The sequence below is a fragment of the Megalopta genalis genome, chromosome 13 (assembly GCF_051020955.1).
Source record: "Megalopta genalis isolate 19385.01 chromosome 13, iyMegGena1_principal, whole genome shotgun sequence".
In the NCBI taxonomy this organism is placed as follows: domain Eukaryota; kingdom Metazoa; phylum Arthropoda; class Insecta; order Hymenoptera; family Halictidae; genus Megalopta; species Megalopta genalis.
In genome coordinates this window covers 3,224,332-3,237,775 of record NC_135025.1, presented here as the reverse complement: position 1 = coordinate 3,237,775, position 13,444 = coordinate 3,224,332, and the positions used below count along the sequence as shown (strand labels likewise).

Below are 13,444 nucleotides of genomic sequence, written 5' to 3'. Positions count from 1 at the left end.
TTACGTGTCATTATGTTCATTCGTTGTGAAATAAAGCAAAATGCCAATATATTGATAAAAACTTGTTTTATTTTTCATTAAATTTATGATCAAACGGGATCTTTAATATAAAGTACAAAGTTACGAATTTCGGATTAGATCTAGCTTTTAAGTCTGCGTTAGGTTTGAGTCGCTTCTCGCTTGGGTCTTCGATATTCGCTTCGACCGAAGCAAAAGCGATAAAGAAAGTAATAGAAAAAAATATTAGAATTTCGAACAGCGCAAACACGGGACCGTGAACGCTCTACAAATATGCGGCGGAAATTGTTCGCGCGAGGAAACGGGAGCCGAGCGAAAATACGTAAATTATTTCACGGGGGATGAAATCGCGCGGGGATGAAACTGGCGGGCCGGTCGGTGTGCTCGCGCCGTTTATGTTTTCGCATTAATTGATACCGGAGAGCAGGCGAAAATATGCATAAATATCGCGTTCGTGGAGGCCCGGGGGCCGGCGCGGGTGCGGCCAGGAATTTTCGAAAAAAAAACGGCAGGAAAAAAACGTTCCGCGAGAGCCTCGGGACACAGGCTTAATGGGACGCTGTCGAAATGTCCGCCATAAAAGCTGGCTTAGGTTGAACGTATCTCCGTTGCAGCAGCGTTTCCGCGTTAATCGGCCCGATTATCGGCGAAACTTGTCCCGATTAACGTCGACGAGGCTTTCACGGGGAGCTTTCGTTGTTTCCGGCCCGATTCCGTCCCCGCGCGCCGTGAAAAATCCGATAATTGCGACCCTTTTTTCCCGTCGGCCGCGATCGAACGAAAGAGCCGCGTGAAATCCAGCCGGAGCCGGCACCGGGGAATTCGAAATAATTGGGATTTTTCGAAATTGAATACAACCGATTGGAAAATTCTTCGAACCGCCGGCGAGCTTTTCGGGATTGGTCGGATCGTGACCGCCGGAACGGATCAAAGGAATCGCGTCGCTCGCTGACACTTTTCCGAAACCTGTGTACACCGACGAGAAAAACGTTTCGCAGTAATAAAAAACAAGCGAACTCTCGGACGCGACGAACGGCCTCAGAAATGAGATCGTGGAGATTAATTTTTAAATCGTCGCGCGGATAACGCGAGGAGGGTCAAAGGTTTAATCCAAAGTACAGTAATTTCTCTCGGAATTGCCGAATTTCGGGTTGCTGCGAATTTCCCTGTGCTAGTCCTGCGCCTATATTATTTATTGCTACGACGAATAGGGTCAATTCCCGGAAGAGAACACAAAATGGTCAGTTTGGGTCTCCGAATTGCCTTCGAATCGTGTCACGTGACCCCCGAATTGCCCTCGAATCGTGGAAAAACTTAGAAATAAAGAAGCTAAATTTTCTTGTCGACTGCCTCGAGTTTCTAAAGAGCCGCGAGGCTCGAAGAATCGTGTGTCAGCGCGACTTAATATTCTCGCACACATCTGCGCGTTTCGATTCGAACTCCAAACATTTTTGGTAAAAATTTCTGTATACGGTGTACACTTTTATGTATTATATCGCGAACAGCGAACAGGTAATAGGACAGCACCGGCACAATAAGGGATCACTTTATTTCGGAGTGCGAGTCGAGATTGAATACGTAAGGTTAAGGGGGACAGACGGTCCGTGCAGACGAGAAAGACTTATCAAAATGGAATTCCGTCCGGAAGCGTAGGAAAAGTGGCTTCGTGTATGATGGAACCCCAACAGGTGTTCAGGGGCTGGAATAGTCGGCATAATGCCTTTCAAATCAAGTCGGAAGCCCGGATTTTCCGCGCGTTCGCATGCAAATGCATCCTTCCGATGGACGGATCGCGTGTAAACATCGCGCGAGCGGATTATTCGCGTGTTACGGACCTGTCATCGCTGCTAATCGATTTTTCCTCGGCCCGCACGAAGTCATATCCTTCGACTTGCCGACTTCGACGTGCTCGGACGTCCTGTCGCGATCTTATCGCGAGATTTTTCGGCTCGGATGCGATCGAAAGTCAACGTGTACCGAAGATCGTAACGATCCTAATCGGTATGGATCGTTCGGAAGACATCGATCGTCGTAAGGATCGTTCTGCAACGATTATAGTTTTTTAGCTGCGAGTGTGCTTAAGACTTTGAACAGGACATTTCTATTATTTTATAAAAGCTACGTTCACATTGCCGATAAAAGTTTATGATGCGAGAAATATTAAAAAATTTGCGGCTCGATTGTCCTGGAAGATATTTTTCGCTCTAGTAATAGTAATGGAGTAATAGTAATACCAGTTTTTGTAATTCTTCCATGCTACAGTATGCAAAAATACTAAACAAAACGACCCGTACTTTAATATATTAGTCTGTGTGACTTTGTATTATAATATAATATTTTGTGCACTCGTTCACCGAATAATGCGTTGAATGCATTCGTAGTCATTCCTCGTGACATAAGTGTCACGGTAAAACAATTGAACAACAACTCCGGTTCCCTGTCGCAACAAGCTAACAAATTGTTAAGGACTTCTTTAGTCTAGATGAACGTGCATACATTATGTCCTCGCGCGTCGGATAGCTTAAAGTCATATTTACATAACCATTGTTGCATAACTGCAAAGCTATTTACTGTATCAGTATATGCAATACCCGGAGTCATAGTTATAGCGACTATTAACTAGCTCGCGTTGTTCTATTTCGTTGAGTAACCTTATCTTTTCAAAGTACTGAATTAATTCAAGGCTCTTTTTTCAATGCCCGCTAATATTTTTAGATATTTCCTCATACTATTCATAGTTTTTCTTTCGTCCGCCATTGCTGGTAGAATTTTCTTTCGATACCTGTTTTCGAGTGATTTTCTCGAAGGATCGGTGCAGTGCAAATTAAATTTTGGAGCTCCGAGTTGAAGAAGCTTCGTGCTCTATAATTCTGTGAGTTCTGTGTTCGATAAATTAACGAATTCTAGAAAGAATAGTGCAGAGGAGAAATCATTTTTTTTTAATCATTGTTAGAATGGAATACTATAAATAATGTTGTATTTTTCATAGATCAAGAGTGACAATTATTTGAATATTCGTTACGAAACAAAAGGATTAACAAAGTCGTATTTGTTATTCAACATCGAACTATGAATCGAAAATGAATCGAAAAATAAAAGAAACTGTTCAAGAGACCAGGCGATATTATTTATATATTATTTATAAGCAAAAACGCTTTTGTCTCGAGGTAACAATCGTCGAGCAACGACTCTTTAAATATCGATTGCAATTGTTACGCGGTCCCTGCTACGTATTTCGGGAGGCAAGAATAGTTTTCTTGAAACGGTGTTCCCCGCCAATGGACGGAAACCGCTGGGAAACAGCGACGCTGATCAATGAGTGCGCCCATAATGCAACAAGGATTTTCCGCCTCATTATTACCGTCTCGTGTCTGAAATATGTGGCCTCGGGGGAGGAAAGAGTTCAATACCGATTCAGCCGTGGAATTTTATTGCGACGGCAAGCCGGAGAAATGAAGACGCCAAGCCGAGCCGGGCCGAGAGGACGCTCAATGTCGAGGTCCGCGCGAGCCATTTTCTTGCGTCGATCTTCTAATTGCGGGACAACCCTTTTACTTGCTCCATCCTCGGAAATTACTTGCACATCGGACGATCCTAATGGATTTTATCGGCGTTCTGCTCCCTGGCGGTTACTTTAATCGAACTCGCTCAAAAATGGACACACGTGACCCTGGAGTACGGAGACGCTTTTAACCAGTTAAGCTGTGTTCGACGAGTATACTCGTCGTGGAGAAATTACCGTATTTTATGTCACGTCAAGCATAACCTTAATTCTGAAATAATTAAGCGACTGTACCTCCGTCAAGTTTCATCGAATTGCAATAAAAATTGGACACACGTGACTCTGGAGTACAGAGACACTGTTAACCAGTTGGCTGTGTTCGACGAGTATACTCGTCGTGGAGAAATTACTGTATTTTATGTCACGACAAGTATAACCATAAGTCTGAAATAATTAGGCGACTATACCTCCGTCAAGTTCCATCGAATTGCAATAAAAATTGGACACACGTGACCCTTGAGTACAGGGACACTGTTAACCAGTTGGCTGTGTTCGACGAGTATACTCGTCGTGGAGAAATTACAGTATTTACAAGCATAACCTTAACTCTGAAATAATTAAGCGACTGTACCTCCGTCAAGTTTCATCGAATTGCGATAAAACTTGAAAAAAGATATCGTATATTCTTCGAAAAATCTCGCAGAAAATTGCATTGTTTATCGAACGAAAAATAGTGAACAGTCTACAATGTATATATAACGTATACACGTATAATTAACGTAATAACCGGGTAAACGTGATGCAAATTACAGAACGTTTTGCTCGAAAATTTGTGCAAACAAAATACACTTTAATTTACTTTCAGGTGTTGCACGGTACGAATTCAACACGTGTCGACGCGGAACCGCGTTTTTTCCTGGTCGTGTAAATACTTGTAAACACTTCGAGGTCATTTCCATTTTTCTATAAATAAAGCTTCCCGTAATGCGGCACAAAGTCCAAGGTAGCACTTTCTACAATCGTTGAACGACGGTCTATAGTCGTTTCATAGTCTATCGACGAGTGCCGCGCGGACTCGGCTAGAATTCGCGTTGCATTTAGCGTAAGTCTGCCGTTAAATAATTGAGACATCTATTTTTTTTCTTCATGTCGAATGTTACACGTGGGCGCAGCGGACTATAAATACCTGCGCGCCGACATATTAGCGTCGGTCAATTTCGTTGGAGAATCGTCGAACTGTCCGATGGAACCGTCGAAGACGAGACAATGCGTTATCAGTATTCATACGCGACGGATTACGTAAGAATGATACGGGACGTTTCCATTGTGAACGAACTGTATACTAATGACTTAATCATCATCGACTCTATCTGTCATAATAGCGGTCGCGTGTCAGGGAATCGTTGATTGTTAAACGAGTTATTTTTAGTGACTTTGAGAGATTATCAATCTGCATTGCATTTTCTATATACGGCACAAACAAGATGTTCCATAGAAATAGTTCAGTTACAATTTTAGTAGTTAACAATTTTTAGAAATCGAAGCGATCTTGTTTGTTGCACTGCTTTTATTATACTTGTGCATCGTGCGATTTCATGTTTCTTTCTTTGTTTCCAAATATGTATAATAAACCCTGACATAGCTAGTCCATGTACTAGTCTATGTACTATATACTAGTCTGTGCACATCGATGTGCATAGGAACTATTTAAACATTTAATTGAAAATTCTCAATCTTAAAAGAACCGATTTTTAAAAAATCGAGTGCCATGATTTATGAACGCGTGCCGTTATCCTGACCGCCTACGGGGGAGTATACCCTAACATAACCTCTCGCAGGGTTATTAACTAGTCTATGGACTAGTCTATATACTATATACTAGTCTGTGCACATCGATGTGCGTAGAAAATATTTAAACATTTAATTGAAAATTCTCAATCCTAAAATAACCGGTTTCAGATTTTTTAAAATCGAGTGCCATGATTTATGGACGCATGCCGTTATCCTGACCGCCTACGGGGGAGTATAATAACGTAATAAAAACCAATGAACTCGTCTCTCCCTCCCGCTTCCCCTGACAGACGCAATAACAATAAAATATCATGCCTCCGAGGAAGACAATCCCATAAGGATTGGCGTGTTCGTGCCGGGGCCGTGTTTCGATAGGGTTCTGTAACGAATCGCGATGCGCGTCGATATATTTCGCGTAGGCGTTCCGAAAATCCGTTCCACGCGTTTTTTTTTAAATGAACGACACCCGTTCACCACGAATTTCGCGGCGGCATAATTTCCGGACGTCTGTATGCTCCAACGATTTACCATTTAATTTGCAATTCCATCGAGAAGTAATCGAAGATTTTTATCGAAGTCACGTTTTCTTCAAATGCGAATCGAGGAAGGAATAATAATACTCTGATGGAACGATAGCTCTTCTTATTTTCTGAATTTTTCCGAGGATTTTCTTACGTATTAAATGACAGTTTAATCGGTGGATAATAATTATTTGAGCAGACGACTGCGGATTTTCCTTTATATTATTATATATTATATGTATATATTATATACGTTATATACTATTATATATTATTATATTATAAATATTATTATATATTTTTTGATGACCAAAATCAGTCGTCTATTGGTTACCTTGTAAATTATTACCTCGAGTGTACAAAATATAGGGAATGTCGATTTCCTGTTAATATTTATTACAATTCTACGATAATTAAAATTCCTCTAACAGATTTAATTGTTCTTGTTGCAGATAGTTTACGGAGTTCACGTGTTCATCTAGGTTATCCAGAAATCACATTGCGGTAAGTATCAAGAAATGTATTCGTAACATTTTCGAATCGTTTAAAAAACCAAATTAATCAAAACCAAAATCTTACGCCAAATTCTATTTAAATTAAGCGATTGTTTCCAACGTTGTACAGATTTCTCAATCGAAATTAATCATAATCGTTTCATATTCCGTTGTATTTTTATCGAAAAGGTATAGTCGTAGTAATAAATATAAACTTTATTATAGTGCTTTGTCACACATACACACACGTGCACACCAACATACGACACCCGAACGAACGAGACACATAATCGATAAATGACAAAAAGGGGATTCATGTGCTCGAGCCATAGTCACGAATTGAACGACACATTGATGAACTGACAAATGCCTTTATATTTCCAACACATTCATCTTCTTGCATTCCAAATTCATTGGATTTCATCTGTAAAATCCACTCCTTTGTGATCAAATTCATATTACATTTAAAAATTGTATACGAAACTTCGCCAATAATTATTGCAGAGATTAATTATTCGTGTCGTGATCTCATTTATTTAATAAATAGCTATGCAAAATCATATAAAATTTCACAGTTGAATAATATTTCACAATACAATTAATATATTATTGTGCATTTAATATAACAAACATATTAATTATTTACGAACGAAATTTGTATCATTTTATAAACTATATCGGTCTATATAAAATCGAATAAAAGCCGATTTAGTTGCGTGGAAAAAAGTGCCGATTCGATTTGCGAAAGGGTGAATTTGCTTTTCAAAAGGGTTCATTCGGAACGCAAGAAGATGAAACACGATCCGGCGAGGAATTAATTTTCAGCGCGCTGCGGAATTAATTTTCGTTTTTCACAGGGGAAACCTCCTGTGGTGTCGCTACTTCGCGTATAAATATGTTCGACCTGCTGACGTACGATCCCGGAGAAACTTCTCCGAGTGTAAAAGGGCGAAGAACATTCTTTTTTTTCCGCGCGAAACTTTTCACTTTTCTCCCGGGGCACGGATTTTTCGAAGTTCCCCGTGCTCGCCGTAAATCCCGCGCTAATTCCCCGCCTTGGCGAAAGTATCGCTGCCACGGGGCCATGTAATAGGTCGGCACTCACCTGTGCTTAAGACGAAAGAGACGTCGTCCACCGGGTAATCCAATCTGGCTGTTACTCCATCAATGTGCTCCAAGATGCCGCCGTAAATTGCGGGATCATTGTCGGACAGTGGTTTAGTGCATTCTGTCACGCGAATTTAGCGGCTGCGGCCCCGCCATTCGCCTAACTCTGGACCCGGCCAGACAAATCGGACGGAGGAATTCAATTCGTTGAAACGGCGACGGAACGCGGAGAATCCTAATTTTTCTATCGCGCGATTGGCTAATTGCTACTTTATCAATCTCGCGGTGCCGGATTAAAAAATAATAACGTTATTAATCGGACGAAGTTCCGCACCCTTGGTGGAAAGATTTTTGTAAAAAAAATCATGCTCCGTCGACTGCAAATTTATCCGATTTGTGGACGAGATTCTAATATTAACCAACCGAGGCGTTCGTGTTATTAAACACCGTAATCGTCGACTAGGATTTTTGCGCTCACTTTCTCCTGCTCTTTGTATCTATTATGTTCAATTAAACCAGACGTTTTAAACAATAAATGTCACGTTCGATAAAGCAGAGGTTATAGGTTAATAATAAAATGAGGAAGAATGATGAATATCATAGGAGACGCCTATTATAATGTATTAATAAACGAATAACGAAGATAAAATTAATGCGGACTAACAATTGTGCACGGTAATAATAATTAAGATCGCGCGTTAACATCTTAATTTTAACCCTTCGTTAAAATACAAAATTTTAGCAGCTTTGCAACAGCTTTGAAAATTACCTGTGTGTAATTACAGTATTAACTTAACAATAATACTACAATTAATAATAACAATAATAATAATAATAATACTGCTACTTAATAATAACTTATTAATAATAGTAATATTTAATTGTACCACGTGTGCGTTAAATAAGTGATTTAAATAACGAAATATTAACAAATATATTGCTGGTTCCTGAACCAATAATTAACGATTCCAATTAAACAACGCATTTTGAGTGCGCAAGTAACATTTTAATAATTGCTATCGCTCATCTCGGGTGAGCGATGTTCAATTCGCGGCGCTAATTTCCAAATAGCCGGTGTATTTCATAATTTTCCATTTATTCGGGGGGAAAGTTTGGGAACGATTTTCCCCGAGGAAAATTCGCGTCCATGATTCGCGGCCGAAAGCAATCTCAAGTACACCGCAGCTTTCGTACGAGCTGCAAAATCGACGGAACTAATAATTTTCAGCCACGCTGAACCGTGTCTTCCACACTTTCGATCAATATAACTAACTATACGTGCATACATACGCGCGTACAGCGGAGAATACACACACGCCGAGAAAACTCGGCAACTTGGAAACGTTGTTGCAGCTCACGCAATGTTTGAGCATAGTTGGAATCGACCTTTGGAACTTTTATTGCGCGATATCGTTGTTTAATCGTTAGCTCTGCATCCGCGCCAGAGATTCCGTTCTAATGGAAAACTTTCTTGCCGTGATTCTTCCGGACCGCGTTGTAATCTCCGCTAAAATTGATGTATATATTTAAACAGTCTCGAGTGCAATGGGTTAACATAATTTATCTGCAATAAAAAATTCGGGGAGAATTTATTTTACTGTACAGTAATGTCTCCCTTACCGACGCTCAAATTGTCCATTAGAATGGATAATTTGGGGGGAGGAGATACGATTATTCGAGCCTTGCGGCTCATTTTCATAATTGTGGTCAATTTATAACTATAACAATAATCGTCTCTCTTCTCCCTAAATTGTCTATTTTTCTGGTCAATCTGGGCGTCAATTAGAGAGACATTATTGTACAGTAATGTCCCTCTAACTGACGCTCATATTCTAATTAATTCTAAATTATTCTAGAATTACGGTAATGTCTCCCTAATTGTCGCCGAAATTGTGCACTAAAATAGGCAATTTTGCAAGAAGAGACGCGATTATTCGAGCCTTGTGGCTCGTTTTTTATAATTACCGATTGTCAATAACTATAACAATAAACCGCAAGGCTCGAATAATCGTCTCTCTTCTCCCTAAATTGTCCATTTTTGTGGTCAATCTGGGCGTCAATTGGAGAGACATTACGAGAGAAAATATGGAACTCTGTTTGGCTCCGTGCGCAGAATATTTTCCGGGGAGACCGTAATCGCCGGACGGGTTCTTATGGAACAATACGCGGGAAAGGAGAACGGAAGGTCATCGGTAATTTCATTCCGCGTTCCGAATTGATCCGGTTATCACGGGCGAAAGAAAAATTCCCGCGGAACGACGGTTTTCCGGTCCGACGACGGTCCTTCCGGCGGCGCGGCGTCTTGCATAACCAACGACGTCGCCGCTACGGCATCCACCGTCTCGAAGTATCCGCGTTGAATCCATTTCCGGGCCATCGGCGAAGATATTGCGCTCGTGGCAGTCATTAAATCCGCTCGCGGACACGTATCCGCCGTATGGAAAAGAGGACGATGCCGGGCACGGCTGGATCTTCGAACGTGTTCCTGGAAATTCGCGTCCAACCCGTTCGATTTGTTTGTTTTCCCGCGTTATACCCTTACATAGTTATTATAACTTTGCGCAGTTACTATATAACTTGCACAGTTACTATAACTCTCTTCCGCGAAATTCGCCGTTTCGCCTTTTCTAAGTGATTCTTAATTTAGAATTTCTTCGTCTATTGCGTCCGAGAGGATTGTCGCGCGTCCGAAAGAGGATTATCGCGTCCGTTGAATGGTTCCTCTGCACTTTGACGATGAGAAAAAAGGTGCCTGATGCAGCAGGCACTTTTTCCGAATTTTTTTGTTGACCGAGAGAATTCGACGCACTCATTTGTAACTTTACCAGGCTTGCTGGTATGTTTTAGTGAAGTGCGCAGTATTTTTTATCGGTTGCAATGTCGATTCAATCCGCAGTTTTACGGCAGTTTTATTGCAGCATTGTTATGCGAGGAAATTGTTACCTCGAGGCAGCGGTGTGCGTTGACGTAGGTGATTTTGGAGAATCTCTTTGAAGAAAGCTTTTTCAGGCTTATTAATTATTTGACAAGCGAATAGAATGCTTTTAGATCGACGACGTCGATTTCATTCGAAGTTGTAACAGTTTTATTGCAGCAACGTTGAGCTCGTTGTTACGTAAGACGATGGCAGAGGCGATTCTTCGTAACTTTTTCTGGAAAACCGTTGAGTGTATTAATTTACAACTTCGCGGAGCTGTTGATTTATATTTGAGGCGTGGTTGGTTTCTTTTCATTCAAAATGTGATCATTCGATTCGATGTTACGATGGTTTTATTAAAACACCTCGAGAAATATAATTAATTTAAGATATATTATATAAAGGATAATCGCGCAATCCAATTATTACAATTTAAAGCGACCTATATGATTTTAGCAATAATATACTTCTACAAATTCAGTTCAGAAACTTCTAAAAACATTTTTAAAAAGCAACGCCTGTCTCCGATGCGAGCGACATGTATAAAAACATGTCGCAAACGAAGTGTAACATTATAATTAAAAATCAAAACCGATGCTGTGTGCACAATTTCGTTAAAATCCCGACGAAAACAGAGGCTGTCGATCAGACTTCTGAAACAGCCCCGGCTTTGTGAACGATTTCATCGAATGCGATATTAAAATTTACTAAAACGGAGGCTGTCGATCAGGATTTATTGAATATAAATTTATACATCGGCATAGGCGCCATGCTGGCTCATTAGCAGGCTGCGAATTTTTATGAAATTTGGAATTTGACGCGATTAATTTCCGGTGATCGATTTTCTTTTATAATCTGACCTGTGAAAGAGAATTTTAATTGGACAGATATGACGAAAAAAAAGGGTTATTGAACGTCCATCGAGATTCGTAATTCGTAGATTCATAAAAACCTAAGTCTGCTCGCTGAAATTCTCGATAAACTAATTTTCTGCATTTTCTTGCACAACTACGATTGTGCAAAACATGGAAGAAATTACCAAAATCATTTAAGAACATTGTTATATTATTTTTAACATACTAAAATCTCAAAGAAAGAGTAGAACGATTTGCTTTCACGTTCTTCGAGCAGATTCTGCGAATTTTGGATTAATTACCATCAGAACGAACCGCACAATTTAGCAGAACAGTGGCTTGCGAAGAGAATAGAGATTTTTGAAGGTTATAGTCCGCTATAGAAGCTATAGTCCGCGCTCTCGAAAAGTCCAGTTTCCTGGAATCCGCGCCCCCTAACGGGCGATCGGCGCCGAGAGCCATTAGCCGGCGATTTCCAATTAAAGCTCGCCCGACAGCCGAGCAGCTTCGCAGCGGGGTCCGACAAAAAAATTCCGTAGCTGCCCGAAAATCAGTCGCTGCACCGGTGCCGCTGATGCACCGGAACGGGGTATACGGCCTTATGCACCGCGCGCATTAGATCGATCGCAGCCCTACAGAGGAAACTGCATTGCAGCTACCGAACACGCGGGCCGACCTGAAATTTCCAATTTCGACGTGTCTCGATTCCGTGATTCTCAAAAAGTCGACGGTCGCCTGATTGCTGTTTCGTCGCGCTTCACGGTGGCCCGGCGTTCCCATAAATTATGGGCGAACGAACTCGTTCGCGCGCCGAAACAATCTCGGACGAAAAATAAGAAACGACCGATCGCCACGCGGACGGACGGACGATATAACAGGTTGAAATGACGCCAGCGGAGGAAAAATGAAAATGGCCCCGCGAATTTTCGCAGCGAATCTCGCCGCGTTTATGCGTGCACACGGCTCGCTGTTATCGGGGCCATCGATCTATGCGGCGCGTAACAGTGTTCAAAGAGATCTGGGAACGATTACAATGACAATATCGCATCGCTCGGAGTTTGGCTGAAAGCATTCTGATCTGTGAGCGATGGTCGTGACTCGATAGTCGGTGTAACTAATTTGTAACAATTGGGCGAAATTCATTTGGTAATGAAATTCCTCCTTTGGCAAACGAAATGATAGCAATGTTTTCATTTAATATGAATTTATAGACTTATTTAAATCATAATGCAAATTTAAAGCAATTCACTACCATTTTCTCTACCTTTAAAAATAGATTGCCATTTCCTAAATGATAATTAATTGTTTTAAATTTATGTTATTGTATAAATAAGAATTGAACTTAAATTTTGTTACAAACACTTACAGATAATTAAATTCGATCTGCGAAGAAAAGATTAACGCGATCTACGAGAGCATTAATCGTGCGTGCAGCCTGAAAATGATTAATTTCGAGCGGGAATTCCGCGAGAAATGTGTTCCTCGCGATCTACGGGATCGCAACGATAATTAAAAAAAAAACTAGGAGCCGGGAAGCAGTTTCTCTTCCTAAACCGACGGTTCTAGCATTAATTCGCACAATGCCGTGTTTCCGACTTAACCTACTTCTAGATCGATACTTCAATTTATCCGGTGTCAAGGAAATTCCGCGCGGACGGTTCTCGCGAAAAATCTTCGCGACAGATTTACTGCAAAGTCCCGGTACAAATCCGGGGAACTGAAAGCCCGGCGAAAGGATTGAATAAATAACATATTAACTTTCGGGTGGCACCGCGTTCGAGGGATCCAGGGGCTGTGCCGGTTTATGTCGAGCACTCGGAAAAATTGCACCCGCGGGTCCCGCGTTCCCGAAAAATCGACGGACATTAGAATTGACGCTCAGATTGTCCAGAAAAATAGACAATTTGGGAAGAGAAGATACGATTGTTCGAGCCTTGTGGCTCGTTTCTTATGATTATCGATTGTCAACAATTATAAAAGCGAGCTGCGAGGCTCGGATAATCGTATCTCCTCTTCCCAAATTGTCCACTTTTGTGCAGAATCTGAGCGACAATTAAGGAGACATTGCTGTAATTCGGCTCGTCGAAGTTCATTGTCGGGCCGCGCTGATTACCGAGACACTGTGTGCACATCCGGTCTGGAAATAACGAAGAAAATTTTCCCGGAAAGAAGCTCTCTCTCTCTCTCTCTCTCTCTCGCTCGCTCGCTCGCTCGCTCGTCGACCGGCGTGGAAATTAAAA

The 13,444-nt window shown here is 41.2% G+C and overlaps 1 protein-coding gene across 5 annotated transcripts in view; it reads left to right on the top strand.

Moving 5' to 3' along the window:
• The window catches only part of LOC117224433 (octopamine receptor beta-2R), a 205,213-nt gene that overhangs the window by 144,844 nt on the left and 46,925 nt on the right, over positions 1 to 13,444 (top strand). For all 5 annotated transcript variants that reach the window (XM_033477379.2, XM_033477381.2, XM_033477382.2 and 2 more), the window contains one exon: positions 6,285 to 6,336. The gene's annotated coding sequence lies outside the window, so the exon portion shown is untranslated. The remainder of the gene's footprint in view (positions 1 to 6,284; positions 6,337 to 13,444) is intronic.